We start from the raw sequence: 19,758 nt of genomic DNA, 5'->3' as shown, positions 1-19,758 counted from the left end.
AGTTAACAGCAGCATCTCTGCTGTAACTTTCAGATTGTGTGTGTCATGTACCGCTTACGGGAATAAATGGGGAGGGGAGTTTGAGAGTTGGACTAAGAGGTAAACAGCACTTCAAATGTCTGTAACATCTGGTGGTGAAATAAGTGTTTAAAAAGCTTCCTCATAATTGTCACGGGCTGCGATGGCAGACCGTGGAGTTGCAGTGAAAGTAGGGCCCAAAATGCGAGACTCTTAGTGAAGGACAGTGGATTTATTGACAGCGGGTGGAAAACACACAACTATATACAAAATCCCGGCACTGTGGTCCTGTGGCGATTCTCCCTGAATCCCACACAGTGCAGATGTTCGTGAAAGGTGAAACAGTGGCGACTCCAAAAACTCCCACACCGTGACTTCCAAAACACACTCTGCTCCAGATTCCTGGTAACACAAACACATTCAGGTTAGCAGGGACTCTACTTTCTCAAAGGTTTATACCAAGTCCACGGCTGTACTGACGAGTTCTGACTCAAGAATCCGGCATCGGCCTCAGCTCAGCTACAGTCTTAAATGCTGCTCCCTTGACGAGCGTAATCTGCTGCAGCTGGCAGAGGACGACGAGCGGCAGGTGTGGCTGTCTCTAGAGCAGAAACGCTTCCGGGTTTGCAGTCTCCTCAGCACACCAAAACCTCCGGAAGCTCACACGGAGAAACATGGAGAAAAAGGAGAGAAAACCAAAACACCACACGGAAAATATAAACATACACTAAAATACATGAGCCCTGGGTCCCTAGACCCAGGTCATGACAGTAATTGCACTACCTTATCAAGTTATTGTCGTAAAGTCATCCGCTTAAAAATTGAGAACCAGCATAAATAATGTGTATTAGGAGTTTTGTTTTACACGGGAAAGAATGATGAAATTTACTGTGAAAGATGTCATTTTTGAGCATTTTGTTATGTAAACCTTAAAGTGGACATGAAACACTACATTGCGATGCCATCACATCAATATGGACTAAAATCACAAAAGTATGTTTCCAGCAGCTTGTTTAATCTATGCCATGAGAAATTGAGACTCTTCTAAATACAAAGATGGTTCAACTTAATACAAGCAGTGTGTACCGAATGAATGGGAGTGTATGTGACAAAACATAACACTCAAAAATAACAAAAGAAATACTCTTAAGTCAGTAGCTTCAACATAATCTTTTTTTTCTGCAGGTTTATGTTTCCTCATGGTATCCTGTAGCTTATCAGTGTAAACTGATCAAACTCTTATCAGTCCTCAATCCAGCAGCAGGCAGCTGTATCTGTCACAGTTTGCAGGTTAAGGACCCAAACATGGGCTCAACAGGCAGGCAGGATTAAACAGAAAGTAAACTCTTTAATGTGGCTGTTTGCAAAGTCTATAACACAAAGCCAAAAAGGTAAAAAAAGAAAAGAAGCCACATGAACACAGAGGAAGGACCATACACAAGCTAACCAAAAATCAAAGATGGGCGGGTAACACACTGATAAATTTAAAAGAAAGTGAGAAAGGAAATCATCAGAGGGTAATTGGAGAAATTGGGAACAGGATGGTAACGAGGCACAAGGTGAAACCAATAAGACTAATGACCCATGGGAAGTAAAACTAAGCACACAGGAGACAAATTAAATGAAAAAGAAGAAACATTTAAATGCAGAAGTTCGACACACATATACAAAGCAATTTTACACTAAGGGGCACTCTGGGAAAGGTGAGAACACTTGTATGAGAAAGTCTTGAAAGACTAAGATCGCGAAAAAAATACCTAACAGCAATTTAATATCTAATAGCTCTAAATAATCCCAAAATCAAACAAAAACACAAAACACAATTTCCCGCAGCCCAGTCTACGATCTTTACACGACCAAGCAGGTGATGCACAAAGTTGTAGAATAACCTTGTGTTGAACATAATTGAACATTTAGCTACTAAAGATGCCGTTATTTTCCTCTGGTAAAGCATAAAAAACTCAAAGAATGATCGATATTCAACTGACAGTGCTGAGGAATGCGACTCATATTGAATGCTAATGTTGCTCCCTACCTGCTGTGTGTGTTACCGAGCATGTTGCCTGAAATTGGATTTTCACAACATTACTAGAGCAGAAGAAGAAATAATACTATATAATAATGCAAGGTGACCTCTAAAGTAGCTTTCAGATCAAGCTGATGTTCACGCTGGTGTGAAGTGCTTAGAAGGTAAATTTCATAAAAAGCCAAAAGTATGCTCTAAATTATGCAAACATGCTTCTTCTTTCTTTACTGCTTTGCCACTCCATCACTTGAGTCCACCTCTGCCCGTTTCTGTCTGTAGAGGTCTGATATAGTGACTCATCAGGTGAACTGCACCCTGAAGTTTATCTGTTAGAGTTGCTGTTATGCACTAAAACCAGGGTTGTGTCACCGCTGAAATTACAGGTTGCAAAGAAAGCCTCCAATCCTCCCAGTCCCTTTCACAAGGAGCTTTTTTTATGATTAGCTTTTCATTTTTCACTCTGTGCATCAGCTTTTAAAACCCCAGAGCCTTTAAGACTTCACACAAGTGCTAAACAGACATGCACCAGAGAGCCCTGCTGGACTTGAATCCATATTTGAAATATTTCGTATTCTCAGCCCTTGCTGAGATCCTTTCGTTTCCTTGTTTCTTAGGCCGTTTGCTGTACATTTACACTGCTGGCCAATAAAAACATACAAGCTGCTTTTTATAGGAAATCTGGACACATGACACCTGCACAGCTCAGGGTTTTCATTTTCAGCCATTCTGATGTAGAGTTGCTGCTCTGCTTGGGATCCTGTTTCATGACCTAGTTTCATCCAAACTTTAGTTGTTGGACAGATGGCGTCACATTTGACTCCAGAATACTTTGGTATACAGAGGAGTTCATGGTTGACTCAGTGACTGCAAGTTGCCCAGATCCTGTGGCTGACAACTGAGATAAAATCATCATCCCACCATCAACTTTGGTCTCGTCTGTTCACTGGACATTGTTCCAGAGGTGATGGGGTTTGCTCAGATGCAACTATTCTAACCTAAGCTGTGCTGCCATGTTCTTTTTAGTGAGCTAAGACTTTCTCCCAGCAGCCCTTCTAAACCAATCGCACTTGTTCATTCCTTTCATAATAATGCTGCCACAAACTTTAACATGCTAACTGAAGGTTTTTGCATTGCACAGCCTGACCTCGGGGTAAATGGGCTAGGACACCCCCTTCTGGGAAGATAGTGACAACGGTCTGAATGCTCCAGACCAGCAAAACTGCCAAAACTTCTTTTTCTACAGAGGGAGGAAATCCTTCCTTTTTAAAAAGAAATCAATTTTTTAAATTCCTACTGAGGGAATAAGGGTGCACTTAATCTTACTTTCTTTTTCACATGACTGACAGGTAAAAAAGGCCTGATAATAAAATGATGAAATATTTCATTTTATTAGTTTTTTTCTCTTGTTCCAAAGACTTTATTCATTGGCACTTACGTTTATATTTATTGTAAAGGGGAGAGAAGGATAGCTTTACTTTATCTGTGTCTGCGCAGCCATTCCTCAAGTGGGACAGGCAGGGTCAGGAAAAGATTTACTCTGTCCATTCTTCTGGGTCACACTCACTGCAGAAATCAGTGTTGGTGGATAACACATGCTGGATGTCACGTCTCAGTAGGAGCAGAGATTGTAAAGATAGTTAAAGGAGCCGGCAAACTGATGTGCAATTGAAATCTAAAGATCGAACGAAAGAATCATTTTATTTGAAGTGACATCAGCTGGCTCGAGGGATGTCGATGAACCAGACAAGAATGTCTCAACAATTGGACAGAAAAAATTTGGTACAGGCATTCATGATCCCCAGAAGAATCCTACTGACTGTGACGATCCCCAGCCTAGTCCCTAAGCCCCAATAGCATTTAAAACTGTTTACATCTACTAGACTGGCAGTTAAAAAAAGACTTTTCCCAAGAGTCCTAATGATTTGGTTGATCAAGTTACTGAACCTCAAACTTAGGCTTAAATTTCTATAAACTACACTCGATTTTTTTGCACTTATTTCTTGTAATACTGTAGTTTGTTAATTAATATTAAAGCTAGAAAATTGATCCAGATTTTCAAATTATAAAAAAGAGAAGCTTTTTCACTTTTAAAAACTCTGGAATAATTCTTATGCAGGCTGTTACCTGTAATGCCACAGAAAGCCTGGAAGAAGTCATTGTGCTATTTGTGATTATTGAGCTAAAAGAGCAGTATGATCATCTAAAACTCCCCCATCTGCTTCAATCAGTCAACAGCTCTGTGGTGGACTCCAGGTTGGAGGTCATGTCTCCGGACAGGTGGGAGGATTTTGTTTTTGGAAGACCCCCCCTTCTGTGTTCCCATCTGTCTGGCAGTGAATGGAATTAATGTGTCCCATAATCTGTAAACATAACCTAAAATCTGATTCAGGCCATAGAAAGCAAAAAGTCTGTGCAGTAATCTGTCCCATGATCTGCAAAACAAGCTACATATCCTCTTTTGTAACATGCTTCTTTTTCCACCAAAGAATTCTGACGTCTAAGTCGGCCTCAGAGAGCTTTCCAGCATAAAACTGCAATTTCAGAGCTTCAGTTTGATTGTAATGGAGTGCAGAAATCTCTCCAAACTGTACAGTGATTTCAGAGATGAAATGTTAAGTTACTTCATGCTGCAAGAAGGAAAAATGTAGTGGGGGGAAAAAGCTGAAATAGCTGAATGACTTTAAAGCATCAGAGGCTGAGATGTGCTGCGATAGATAAAACCCGTGTAGCAAACTGAAACTCTTTATATTACTCAGTGAACGATGTGTTCAGTGGATGTGAGTTCCCAAATTTTTTAATTAAATTTCATAATATTGTTGAGAGAAGTAAATGCACTGGGGGAAAAAATGACATAACTACTCGTCACCCTGAAAATGAGAAAAAAGAATATATTTATTCTCATGTTAGACAAGCCACAGTTCTATTTATCAGTTTGTAAAGTTGCTGACTTTAAAATGACAGTTTTTAGAAGATCGTGAGTGAACAGAGAGCGAATGCAGAGAACGTCTGAGATGAGGCCACTGTGGGGCAGGCCTGTAGAAAATGAACTGCCTGTGACTATGTTTGTGTTTGTGTGAGAGAGAGTCTGAGGAGTCAAGCCCGCTATGTAGATCTTCCAGTTCTGCTTTGTGTTTGCTATGATGTGTTTTTACATGGGCGAAAAACACTCAAGGGTCATCTGGCGAGAGGAGCTACTGTTTAACACTCCTGCTATGTTATTAGATATTTTATGGCAAAATTTCTACCTAAAGCAGAGACAATGTGCATATTCTTCTCCCCAAAATGTGCCTTTTTTACATTCTGACTATTTTTGTTTTTTTCTTTTGCCTTTTTAAATACAAATATTTCACGTGACATTTTCAGAATATTTGTTGAGATTAAAGGGAACCTTTGGACATTTTTACCACGAACCAGTTGTGTTTGTTTGTCTGACTGAGAGCAGGTGAAGTGACACTGTCCAGAAAACTGATCAGCCACCACAGTCTGAAGGCAGTTAATGGAAACGCACAACAATTTTTTGGACAGTTACATAGCTTTTGTATTTTTTTTCTCTTTTAAATAAATCAGTGACCATGTGAATACAGAAGAAGATTTCAAAGTTAATCCCCCCATTTTCAGAGGTTTTAAAAGTAATTGGACAGTTGATTATTGTATGATTATTAGTCCTATGCACATGTGAGTCTGTTTCCTGATTATTCCATAACAGATTCAATAAATAAAAGACTTGGAGTGTTTCTAGGTTTTTAGCTTGTGTTTTATAGCTTTTGATTACAAAAACTTTGAGTGCATTCTTAAAAGAGAAGAATTACAGCTCAGGGCTCTGGGCAGCTCAGTAACTCAGTAAAGACCCCAGAAGACAGTTAATGTGGATGATGACAGAATTATTTCCATGGTTAATAAAACCAACTTTACAACATCCATTTCTTTAAGTCTAAACACTCTTTCGGATTCATTTACAGGCCCAGTTTTCTTCCCTGCTGGGTGAAGCATTGCCTTCAGAGAATCTCAGAAACATAAATGATAAATAAAAGAAACTTTCTACATTGAAATGAATGAATGAATTCTCTTTCTTTCTTTCTAACCAGGCTGAATCAGCAGGTACAGTAGTGAAGATCAAGAACGCCCTTCGTCACATTCATGCTGCGATGTAAAGTCACACTTCTGCATCTTATGTTGCAGGAACTTTTACAGTGGCAGTTTCTCCAAACTTCCAGCAGATAAAGTCACCTCAGCTGTTGATAAGCTGACTTCTCTCACCTCGAGGGAATACTGACGTCCGAGTGTGTGATCAGGCTCAGAGTTCTAATATTTGACAGTTTTGGAAATGTTTTGGCTGCGAGCAGCCCGAAGAAAGCAGAACTGCCACAGATAAGCAGCTGAATACACTGCCACATCTCAGCTGGCTTCGGCAGCGTGGTGAAGATGGTGTTATTTGTACCCTTGTGTGCAAACACTTCATGTTCTAAAACGGGAAAAAAGGAACTTGAAACTTGCACAAGCATGAAAAGCTTGTCTGTGGTGCTGTATGAGTATCACATACTAAGTCAGTTAATGTCAGCTGCATATGTACATAACCACTTTTTGCATTAAATACATTGTCAGAGTACTAGCGATCTAAATGATAAGCTATTTATCCCCCAGCGTTTACTTTTAGAGCTCATCAGGGGTTTTAATGATAGTTCAATATTAATATTTAAGTTGACACAAGTAACACTGTCACAATGTTTGCCTTTTTTATTTAATATCTATTGAATAAAAAGCAGCTGAATCAGTTTGGTACAAAAGTCTATTTTCTCTCCAATCCCCTACCCTGCAGCTTTTCCTGTGCTCCACTCTCACATCCCCCTTGCCAGCCTGTGATCACCCTGTGATCTCGCTTGACTCCTGTTCCTGCAAATATAGCCAGTCTCCCAGTAGTGCTGCTCTGTGGCAGCTCATCCACACATTACAAATGTGTTTGACCCTCTGTGTAGCCTTAAACAACACCCTTCAATTGTATCACTGTGGCATTTTTACCAATGCAAATGCTTTAGTCTTAGTTTGTTCCTGTTTCAAGCTCCTTTTATACTGTAGTGTTTTCAAGGTAGCAGCTTGTTAGTACATATACACACAGTGTGGAGGAGAGAGAGTGCTACATGTTTTCCTTTTGGGAATTGATGGTATTGTGGTGTTTTCACATGAGTAAGTATGCTAGAAAAACGAACAACTAAAATAGCTCAGGTGGTAGAAAAAAACAAGAATTACTTGTTTCATAAATTAAATTGTGTGATAACAACGTGAACAATGCAGAAACACCTCTAACATTTCCCTGAATGTACCACTGGCACCAGCTTTAACAGAAACTCTACAACTCTTACTACTGTTTAAACAAGGCTGTACTACGACAACACATAATTGGCCTCAGTTTGCCTGTTTTAACAATATAAAGTGCAAGTTGTAGTACCAGATTAAGCTCATGAAAATGTTACTGACCTTTTCTTCTCCCTCATGTTTTATTCTGAAACGAAAACTTTAATTCAATAAAACAGACAAGGTCGATTCTCCCCGTCTACACAGCACAGTACTGCACTGACCTGTCATATCCTCTCATACCACTCCTGACACACACACACACACACACACACACACACACACACACACACACACACACACACACACACACACACACACACACACACACACACACACACAGTCTCGCGGACACAAAAAGTCTCTTCTAACCTCTCATGTGTTCCACTCACTCTACAGACATGCAGCCTTTGTTTCAAGGTTAAATTGTCCCTGGACAGTGGGTAACAGGAGGCAACAAGAAAACATTTGCTTTCCCACTTAATATTTTCTGCTTTCCTTCACTTTTGCTATTTTTGTCATTAATGCAGACTATCCCATTTCAGTCAGTTTCTGCATTTACAACTTTTTCCATGCGCACTTAATACAAAAGGTCTTTATATCATCTAATTATAGCAAATAGTATTTTCCTAAAAAATAAGTGTTACTATTGAGAATAATATATATAATTTAAGGGGTCATCCATTGAAGCAAAATACTTCCACAAATTCCAGATGTTTCTGCATTCATGGTTTATAGCAAAAGGCCTACAGATGTCATGCGCTGAACTACAAAAACTACCATAGGTCAGTTTTGGCATGCTACTATGTTCAAGGACAAAAACAGTGAACATTTGAAAAGGCAGACATCTAGGCACTGCTTCAAAGCAGATAACTACTGTTAGTAGTTATGTTTCCAATATATAACAAGTTCACTGTGTTAGCAAGCACTGGACATTGGGGTAGAGTATTGCATTGCACGGTCTTGCTCACAGCAACAGAGTCCTGGTTTCATGGACTAGTTGGGGCCTTTCTGTGTGGAGTTTGCATGTTCTCCTGTGCCTGCGTGGGTTCACACTCGGCTATAGGAAAAAGAAAAGGCATTCTTCTACATTATTTGAACTCATCCTCTATGTCTGTACACAATAGCATAGCAATACATCTGTGAAAACAGATAAATACAGTAATACACTTTAAAAATTACCTCTCCTAAATGTAAAACTGCAAATGTCATTATTAATCATGCAAGACAAACAATGTTTAACTTCAAATGCATGTGAACAGTTATGAAGGAGGACTTGCTTCATGCTGCTCATAATCATTAGGAAATGAAAAATCATCACTGGTCACAGGAACTTTTAGAAAAAAAGAAAGGTGAAAAAACCTGACAGTGCTTGTAAAGCCTGACTTTCACGGCTACTGCATCTGTTAAAACAACAGCAGGCGTTTCAGCAGGTGCAGTTCTCCATCCCATAACCACGCTGGACAAATGACAATAAAGTTTCCACAGAAGATTCTTTTTTTTTATAGTTTTGGATTAGGTTTGATAAGAAAAAGGACAATCTGAGTCCTTAATAGCTGGTCATGGTGACATATGACAGGTTTGTCATAGTTGCAGCTTTGAGATTTTGCTTGAAATTAATAACATTTTAATTTACATCTGCAATTTTTCTCTCATTTCAGAAAAAAAGAAGAAAAAACTATCTCATTTTTAGTTTTAAGCTGGAGGATGAAGTGTGGTGTGTGTTGATTTACGTGTGTGTTTGTGTGCTCAGCGGCACAGCCAGATGACACTTCCTCCTCGTTAACCTCTTAGTTTTCAGCTTCCCACCAAGCGAAGTGTAAGAACGATGGCGAAGAGGAGAGGAAGAGAAAGATGGACGAGTGATGTTCCCTTTCCCATTACTGCTCTGTTCATTTGAGCCCTGGAGGGAAAACAAAAGAGACACCGAGCTGTAATAGACACTGTACATTTCTGGACAGACGAGTGGAGTCTGAATATTATTAGTCTGTGTCTACCTACAGGAAAGAAACATTAGAAAGCAGGAGTGATATTACAATCCTCACACACTTCATGCACAGAGTGTGCTCTCAGGAAGGCGTGGGAATTTATAGTTTTTTATATTATGCTGATTTAGTTTGATCTAAATCTCCTGCGGGTGAACAATTAATAACATTTTCTTCACATCTCTGGTTTTGCATAATGATGCATGACTTGAATAAAGATAAAACTTCACATGGTAGATGATGGCTCAAAAGATAGAGACTCTCCGACTGGCTCGACACGTGGCTTTTGATAGACACCGATGTTCATTTAGCGCAGATTGCTTTTCATAAAAAAGGATATGGAAGGTGTTTCATGTCAGTCACTGGAGAAGACGGCACCTTTAAAGCTGCAGTTCTGAGGGTCAGACAGTTTCAATCGTCTGATTATTTTTAGAGGCAATTATGCCCTTGTATTTGTCTCTGTTTATAGTAAGTAGAGCTATTCTGCGTTAGACTTTCATGGCCTTGTCAAGGTATAAATTAATAAAGGCTCAGGAGTAAAAGCTGTTTACAAAGAGACTAAAGGGTATTCATCAGAAATATTTCAAAACATATGATTGGTTATGATAAAAGGTTACATGGACATGTGAGATGTTGAAATTGTGCATGAACATTAAGAAAGAAGCAGTTATCTGTAATCTGTCTTCTTCTTAGATCATCATTGAGTTCTTTAAACCTTCCCAATGCTCTGATTACTGGTCAATCCAGTGAGTGTTGTCAAATAAAAGCCTTTTACTACTAGCTGTAGTCAATCATGACCACAAATGAGAAGTTAACAGACGTTTACCTTGTTAAGATAGAACCTTCAGCACAGCTTATTAAGGTATAAGTGAATGTATGTATACTTTTGAGCCTGTGTGGGCTAGAGAACATGCTAAATAAATTCAAATATGAACGAACGATTTAAAGAAATCATTAGAAGCCCAACATTACAATGGCATCCACGTCCGTGATGAGCATATGTACACTTCTGACCACAGTTGTACCTGCAATCGCACCTTAGTGTAGCATACTTTAATTTAAAGGCACTGATTTAAATTCTTTCCCTGGAGGATCAGCCTTACCTTAACCTCAATTACTAACCTTAACCTTAACAATTAAGACAGAAATCACTTTACATCTGCTGAACGCTGGGGTAAAACTCAAATGAGGACATCAATTTTGGTCCCTAATTAGACGCACTCTCCCCCAGTCAGTTGCTCAAAATTACCCCAGAAAGCACACACAGAGAGACAAGTGAAATGTCCAGGTATATCAAGGGGAAACCTCCACTGACTTTCATTTTCAAGCTATTGCATACACCCATTTTTTTCTCTCTTTTCGTGAGGTTGTAGGGCATGAGAGATGGGAAGGGATGTAGAGCGTGAAGACATAAGTGGGTTTGGAAGTCACATTGACAAGCTACAAACCTCAGAGATGTTCATTACCTCCCCTGCTCCTGTCTAGATGCTCCTAGAAACACAAACCGTCCCTCCTGTATGTACGCATGCTTGTGTTTCACGGATTCAGCCATTATATGATCCTTCTGTGAGTCTGCCTTGAAAGTGAAGCATGTGACATATTTCTTGCAACAAACGTTTTTACATCAATTAGAAGCAGATGTTCTTGATCAACTTAATCTGGAACGTGGTTCAGGTGGACTATTCTGTGTTAAGAGTTACTGAATCTTTTCATCAAAATCTAATATTTTTACTGTGGTAGATAAAAGTCAATCAAATGTTTCATGTAGGTGGTCACAATAGTTTTCACCTTTTTAAGAAGGTATATGTTTTTTTTGCTGTTCATTGCAGAAGGGGAATGGGTATTAGGATATTAAAGGCATTTGATTTTTCTAGTGAATAGTCTGGTAAAACGTCTTTCCTATCTAGGAGTCACATCCACTTATTGCTTATTGTTTGTGATTGGAAACTTAACAGAAATGATAAAGCTGCAGTTTTGAAACCCAAAACAATGAGCCAAAGGAGACTAAATTGCTCTGCAGAGTGGGACGAACCCTGTGTTTTGTAATTTTCCCCAACAGACAGGTCAAGACAAACAGACACAGATATACCAGCAGCACCTAATATGATTACAGTGTTTAATGCTGCACTGCAATTACTCCCTTACTGTGTGAGCTTTTGTAACAGATGAATACATCAGGGTTTATTTAAACGCAAGCAAGGCGAACGTCTCTCACATCAGAAATGAAATCGGCAGGAATAAATAAGTAAACAAGAACAGCCGGCTCTGTGTTGATGAGAAACGTGTGCTCACTGGGTATTAATCGATAGCAGCAGTTTTCATCTTCGATCCGGCATTGTTTAACAAGAGGAGGACAGCAGAATGATTTCTGATTGTTCTTTCTAAAACTTTGTGTCCCAGTTTGGCATTCGGTCTAATTAAATTGTGAGCATTTTTCTCTTTTTCTTCTTCTTCTTTAATTTAATTTGAATTTTGTTTAAATTTTCTTCTATTTGTTTGTGTTTTGCCTGCTTTGACCCATTTAACAGCTGCCTCCCTCCTGCTTTCTCGTGTTGTTCGGTCACTGTTGTCACAGTTTTGTTATATCAGGTGAGGGTTTCATGGCATAAGGTGACAACAGGCAGGTAAAGATGAATGGAGCCCTGACTGGGCTCTGTGGGCTAATCTGGCATTTTGCGCATGGATCACTGGCAGAGCTAATTCAGGCATAAACAGATTCAAAAGCACACAAAGAAAGTAATGAAGCGTAGCTGGCCAGACAGCGCAGACAGAGTCCCTGCACATCTGAACTCAGACAGGCACACATGTGCCAACACATATACACCAGCTGAGAGACACAGACTCACATTAGAGATATAAAAAGGCTGGCAAGTTTGCAGCTCTTCACTGGGGCATGCGTATGCTCGCCTGTCAGTGCTTCAGGGAGAACTGACCAAGTGTGTACATCTGTCTCGACCTCGGGCTCATCTCTTACTTGTCTTCTTTCCACCTTTTCTCCTTTCCTTTAGCTCCTTTTTCAGTTTCCTTTTCATCATTTTCTATCTCGTCTTCTTTCATTTCTTACCACACACACTTTATCTTCTTTTCTCCTTTCCTGTTGTTGTGCAGCTCATCCCTTGTTTATCCCCATATCTTTTCATCCTTTGCCTATATACACTAACCTTTCTTATAAATTTTCTGGCACTTTAAATCCTTGTCCTCTATTTTCACACTTCTCTTTTCTGTTCCATTACACTTCTCCTCCTGTCCTCCAATTTCATTTTTGGTATCCGCTGTCTTTTTCCCGATCCTGCTTTCTTTTCCATTCCCATTCTCTCATTATGTCCAAAACAGTGAGTCTGGTTTGATCTCTGGCTGATGGTGATTCCTCTCCGTGAGCGCTGACAGGTAGGATAGGCTTCATATCCTCGGCTCGGCGCCCAGATGACTCAAGAAGGGGGCTTCTTAAAGTGCAATGTTCCTTCCTCCGTAAATGAATGTGCTCAGATACATGGAGAGTGAAAATGAAATAGGGAAGTGCAGGCGCAGACAGGAAAGCAGGTACAAAGGAAACATGTACAAGCGTGTTTGCCTGCATGCATGCAAGTGTTAGAGAGCGAGGGGCATAAAAGCTGGTAAAAAACAAGTAAAAGCAAAATTACAGCAGTCAGTAATTTCTGTTACCGCTGAATCAAATTTACTACAAGGTATGCAGATTTGTTTGGGGGGATTATTATGTCTTATTTTGTTAGAGTACATACAATCCTTGACCCTTCTAACATTATTTTCTTCCACCCGGTGTTAGTTTTAGTCTTTTTAATTAATTATTATTGTATCAGTGGCATATGTCATAGGAAATATTTAAGAACATCAGTACAGGTAATGCAATAAAAACTTTTTGAAAGTTGTAGACACCCAAAAGTCTCAAGAAATATGTCTATCAATGTCTCATCGGGCACATTGTGAAAGCATTTTTACCAAACAGATACTAAAACGAAGCACTCACAAAATTCACAAAAATCTTTCAGTTAGTTTACTTTTTTCAAAAGTCTAGTATTTATTTTTTACATTAGTTAAGTAAAATATTTGTTTTTTTCCACACGTAGTTTTAGTTTTTAGTTTAAAGGTGGTTTAAGCAGCATATGGGTGGGGCTGCTGCATAGCAACAGCTGTGTGCCTAATATCTACACTCTGTATGACATCATGAAGCTACAAATAAAGAAAAAGCCGAGTGTTTATCGCAGTCTGAAACATCCAGTTTTTTATAGTATACTGAATATATGATATAACTCAGTGACTCAGTGTAACAGGAGTTACTGTTTGTCAAAAACAACTTGCTGCCCTGCTTTTGAGTAGCTCATAAATGGTGACACAATCATCTTCTTGTTTTACAATCTTTTGACTAACAGCAGAAAAAAAATGACTAGAAATACAGAGATGATGATGCGGTAGAGGGACTTAGGGTGGATGCAGTATCAGTAAAACTGACCTGAATTAGTATGTGAGTGAGTGTGTGACACACAGACACAGAGAGAGCTGCTCAGGGAATCTGTACACAAAACCAAATCCTGATCCTCAAACAGCTGTCTAAAGGACTGCTCCAAAGTAAGGATTTGCTGTCCAAATATATTCTCAATTCTCAAAACTTAAATTGTTCCCCAAACCCAACCTCTGTTGGTCAGAGGTGGATTGTGCTGACTCAGCTCCTATCTCACCATCTCCCTTAAAGTGCAAACTTGTCGACAGTCATCTGCTCTCCTCAGCTCTGAGCACACACGCACATTCTTATGTAAGACATGACCTTCCCAAGGTTTTTCTGATAACCTCTTATGTATTGAGAGCTCTCCTGTCTGATGTCGCTGCATATTATCAGCTGGTAAAGGCTGATGTGTTAGGCATAAATCATTATGAAGGGGTAGAATTGTTGGTTTCCTGTTTGGGGAAAAGGAAGCGAGACAGAAGATATCCTAAAACTAATTATATCCACTAAGATTTGTTGTAAATACAACTTAATTACATGTACTAAAGTAAAGTATTAATTGTTTTTTGAGTGTTTTTTTCTTCGTGTATTGATTTTGTTAACACTCAAAGCTAATCCTGTGGCCGCGCTGACTGACAGGTGTGCTGACACAGACACCTGTCGCAATACTAGGTGTCACCTTCACTAAGGGGGACTAAGGAGGTGGTTACTCCAGGGCACGATTAGCACAAAGTGTCTAGGACACAGGGAGAGTTCAGTTAGTGGCAGAGCAGGGCAGAATATCAGACGGAGGTTGTGTAGGGTTGACTGCTTACTTGTAGCAGAGGTGCAGTGAATCTTGGGGGAAGCTGTAGATCCGAGTGGGAAGCTTAGTGGCAGGATTTCCATGAGGGGAAACAGGCAGCAGGCAGGGTGAATGATACTGATAGGTCCTTTTACAGAGCGGGGTTGCAGAGGTGATTAGGGGTTCCTGCTGATGGAAAGACAGTGTGAAGGTTTGTGGTAAACTGTTGACACAGAGAGAAACTTGTTAGGCAAGAAATCTACATGAAGGAGACACAAAGGAATAGGGCCTGTGATCACTGGGAGTAGCTGATCAGGCCAGGTTTAAGAACCGCCTCCTGATTGCTGCTGACCGGTGCCAGGTGCGAGAGATCGCCTGCCTCCACCTCAGAGAAACTGCTGCCAGCCTCCAGGCACATCCACCACTCACTCAGACCGTGACACTATCTTTATTTAAGTGCAAAATCCAGCCTAAAGAGACTTCAAAATGATCACCACTGCAATTCTACAAGTGTAGGTGCAGATAGAAATGGATGCTAAATTGCTAAGGGGCTCACTGTTCATTACTGCCTTCATTACCTGTTGAAGATCCAGCTTTGGCAGCTGGGCTTGATTCGGCATCCACTCAGCTTTAACATCACTGTTCATGGCTAGCTTTAGGTTAGCATGCTGTCCGTGCAGATGTTTTCAAAGAGCCGTTGTCTTAGCAGTATACTGCGGTTGTTTCTGTCCTGGACCCAGTTTACATGTTACCACAATGCTCTTGACCTTTCACGCAAAAAAAATAAATAAAAGTAATATTCATATCTCACCACTGTCAGGAGTTTTAGACCATAGAACAGGAACATTTGATAATTTTCTTTCTAGCAGTCTTTGTAATAAATATTAACAGCATTAACAACACAAATTATATGTGATTTCTGAGTTTAGCACATTACTGAAAAAAGCGTAAAGTGATTAAGGTGACTAAAATACGAAAGTACTAAAATAACCTACTGTATGATACAGATTGTCCATTAATTCTGTTCTCAAATTTAGGTAATTGAAGCTCTATTATTTTTTTTTAGTCTAGTACTTACTTATTAATCTGAATGTGGCACCTGTACAGCTTACAAAACAAACTTTCTTCAATCTGATGACAATTTAGGATGAAATTTTGGGCTGTAGCAGAATTACAAATGTGTTGAAAGCACGTTTACTTTTTTGTGCATGCACAGTTGATAATGCTGCGGTGCATACGGTTCACCTAGTCAAAATTTCACCTTTGCAGGTGACTTACTTGGACCCCAACAACAAAGTGTTTAATAATACAGGGGACTGAATGTGAGATACACCTTTCATCTTTGCATGGCTACTTCTGCTTCTGTGGTTTCCATGTAATAAATAAACTCAGTAAAGAAGCTTCTGAGAATGTAACTGGAAGGTAACAAGTAGCAACTCTACAGCAGCTTGTTGTTTGCTTGTTGACCTTTGTGATGAACTCTATGTACTCTTACAGTGATGCATAAAGAACTTGACTTTCTTAAAAATGACAAGTTTAACTATCCAGCTAACCTTGAAAATACATTTGAAATGCATTGTGTGTAGCCAGAAGAAGAGGAAATGTTTTTACCCAAATGTGTAAGATGACATTAAGCCTCTGTGGAAGACAGCTGACTCAAAGTCTGAATCCTGAGTGGCCAACAAGGCTGTGTTCATTTCACCAACAATCACACAAATTGCCCCTGCCATCTATTGACTCATGCCTAAAAACAATTTCTATCAACAAAACATACGAGTTAGGGCGAGAGTGAGTCCATGTGATGACAGACTGTTTACGTAGTCCTGAGAAAGGTCGCTGTGTCCCTGTACCCACTGGGCCGGAATCATCGTTCCAAATTTCTAATAGTTGCCGCATCTCGGGTGATTTCCTCAGGGGTGCAAACTGAAATGGACTTTTCTCAACTCAGGATACATCATATGTTTTTCCCATTTCCTCTTGCTGGTGTGATTTTTTTTTTGATCCCTTTACACAAAAGTCATATGTTCTGGTTAGAAAATATGGGTTGCTGTTTTGTTAAATAGACTACAATGAATATATTATTAGTAATCAATCGAATAGTATGAAAGGAAATGCTGTTCATGGAAACCGCTTCTTTAGGTTTTTTTTAAAATCTAAGTCTGATATTATGATGTCGTCACGCTGCCTAGGAACCACTGTACTGACCCATTTTTCATACACAGATAATTTTATTTAAAAAATATCACTATCATTGTCACTTTCATGACAATAACATCTAATTTATATCTAAGACTGAATATTTAGATGTTATGACAACATTACATTGCTTAACAACCACCTTCTAACATATATATGTATGTATGTATTTTTATATATATATATATATATATATATATATATATATATATATATATATATATTTATATTAGGGGTGCAACGATACACAAAATTTTCGGTTCGGTTCGATACTTTGGTGTCACGGTTCGATATTTTTTCGATACAAAAAAATGTTCATGCATTTTTAATTTGTCATTTATTAAAATTATAAATATATATTTTAACTCAAAAGTACAGTTTTTAAATTTAACCCTAACCCTTGTGCGTGTTTTTTATTTTGACAGCGAATGCGCACCTGCGGACCACTTATGTGCAGCCCTGGTTATTTAGCTCATCATATCGCAGCCACAGAAATTCTTTTGTCCATGAAACCATAAAGCTGCACTTTCTTTTTGCCTTATAGTCTGATTTGTCATAACTTCTCCGTTTTGTGGTAAGCTTTTCTTTGGCTGTCACTTCTTCACCCTGACCTGTCTTATTTGGCTCAGCAGAACTGAAATGCTTTTACACACTCACTCACATAAGCTCAGCGATTCTCTTCGCGATCAACCTCTCACATGTTTAAGCTTGCTGCGGGAGATTTCACTTGTCATGTTTGCATAGTAAGCTAACGATTAATAAGACGATGTCAGAGGAATTGGTGCACAAATTATCATCACTCACAGATCAGTGCTGTTGCTCTCTATACACAGTTTGCACGATTGCAAAGTGAAAGCAAAAAAACAAGCGCAAATTCAAACGCGACTTCAATATGTCACATATTGACAGTGGCTCACCGATGCCAATGACATAATTACCCAGCTACATTTCTGAAAGAATGCAAAAGCATTGACATATATTTTTCCTACAATAGCCCGACGAGCAGGGAAGAGAAAGATTTTGGTAGCCCGACTGAAAAACAATCGCTAGCTCCAGGACGTCGGGCCAGCGATATTGCAAGCCCTGTATCTGATTGAGGAATCACTCATCTTTGGAAAAGAGAGTTTATTACAGAGAAATGTCTCTTTCCAAAATAAAAGCTATACTATCCGCTTCTTCTGGGCTATATTCTCAGCAGCATAAGGAGAATCATGTGCTAACAGCTGTCTAAATGACTCGGCTAAAGTTAGTAGCATGCTTGCTTGTTTTTTTTTCTGCTTCCACTTGTCTTTGCACTAGGATGATGTCGGCGTAAATGTGCAGTCATATTCGTTGTGTTCCCACTAGTGCTTTCAGGTTAATCTCGTTGAAATGACCTTAACGCCACAACACGGCAAATCTCCGTTAACGAGCTACCGCCAATCGCTCCGTGCATGGGGCTAGACGGCCAACACGTTAACGAGCTAACTGCGCTAACACACTAGTTCACACCAATGTAATTGAGCATTGCATGGCACATCCAACATACTGTTTTACTTTAGTCCATGACTCGCTTACCTTCAGGGTCATACGTCACATGAAAACCAAAATAATTCCAAACGCCAGATCTGAATGACGTTCAATTTGCCTGTTGCAAGTAGAGCTTAACTTCTGTCTGCTAGCTTGCCCTGCGCTCTTCCTTCTGACTATGCTGTCTGTGTTGAGCGCTCAGTGGATCTGCGCTGGACAGTGCAGCCTAGGCGGAGTAGTCGAACACAGATTCACTGAGCGCTCAACACAGACAGCATCGTCAGAAGGAAAATTGATAAAATAAATTACAAATGTTGTATTGTTCGATACATATGCGTACCGAACCGAAAGCACTGTATCGAACGGTTCAATATCGATACGAATATCGTTGCACCCCTAATATATATATATATATAAAAATACATACATATACAAGTTTATTTGTATAGCACAATTCAACACCAAGGTGATTCAAAGTGCTTTACAGAGACGTTAAAAAAATAAAAAATAAAATAAAAAGCATGATTTAAAATTGATTAAAAAAAAACAGTAGATAAAATCAGTAGTTAAAATGTAAGTTTTGAAATTTAAGCTTAAAAGTGTGGATTTGGTGTTTTATTCAAATGCAGCTGAGAATAGGTGAGTCTTCAACCTGGATTTAAATAAACTGAGTGTTTCAGCTGATCTGAGGCTTTCTGGGAGTTTGTTCCAGATATAAGGAGCATAAAAGCTTCTCCGTGTCTGGTTCTGACTCTGGGAACTGATAAAAGACCAGATCCAGATGACCTGAGGGATCTGGAAGGTTCATACTGGGTCAGGAGGTCACTGATGTATTTTGGTCCTAAACCATTCAGAGCTTTATAGACCAGCATCCGAACTTTAAAGTCTATCCTCTGACGGACAGGCAGCCAGTGTAAAGACCTCAGAGCTGGACTGATGTGGTCCACTTTTTTGGTCTTAGTGAGGACTCGAGCAGCAGAGTTCTGAATGAGCTGTAGTTGTCTGACTGAATTTTTAGGTAGACCTGTAAAGATGCTGTTACAGTAATCAAGCCTACTAAAGATGAATGCATGGACTAGTTTTTCCAGGTCCTGTTGAGACATCAGATCTTTTATCCTTGAAATATTCTTGAGGTGATAGTAAGCTGACTTTGTTATTGTCTTAATATGTTTTTCTAAGTTTAGGTCTGCATCCATCACTACACCCAAATTTCTCGCCTGGTTTGTGGTTTTTAGGTGTATAGATTGAAGTTCTCTGGTGACCTGTGATCGTTTTTCTTTGGCACCAAAGACTATTACTTCAGTTTTGTTTTTGTTTAGCTGGAGAAAATTGTGGCACAACCAGTCATTAATTTCCTCAATGCATTCACCAAGAGCCTGTACAGGGCCTCGGTCTCCTGGTGACATTGTGATATATATTTGTGTGTCATCTG

The 19,758-nt window shown here is 39.4% G+C and overlaps 1 long non-coding RNA gene across 2 annotated transcripts; it reads right to left on the bottom strand.

Annotated features, from left to right (window-relative positions):
* Positions 1 to 235: 235 nt before the first annotated feature.
* Positions 236 to 18,569, bottom strand: LOC143419880 (uncharacterized). 2 transcript variants are annotated; one of them, XR_013099902.1, is made up of 5 exons: positions 18,375 to 18,569; positions 14,653 to 14,810; positions 9,127 to 9,296; positions 499 to 8,453; positions 236 to 420 (listed from the first exon to the last, which is right to left on the bottom strand). It is a non-coding gene; the product is annotated as an uncharacterized LOC143419880 (long non-coding RNA). The 2 variants fall into 2 exon arrangements; XR_013099903.1 differs by having other exon boundaries at positions 14,653 to 14,807.
* Positions 18,570 to 19,758: the final 1,189 nt, after the last annotated feature.

Source organism: Maylandia zebra, linkage group LG8 (genome assembly GCF_041146795.1).
Source record: "Maylandia zebra isolate NMK-2024a linkage group LG8, Mzebra_GT3a, whole genome shotgun sequence".
Lineage (NCBI taxonomy): Eukaryota > Metazoa > Chordata > Actinopteri > Cichliformes > Cichlidae > Maylandia > Maylandia zebra.
The sequence above is the reverse complement of the archived record's forward strand: the minus strand, read 5'-3'. Positions and strand labels throughout refer to the sequence as shown.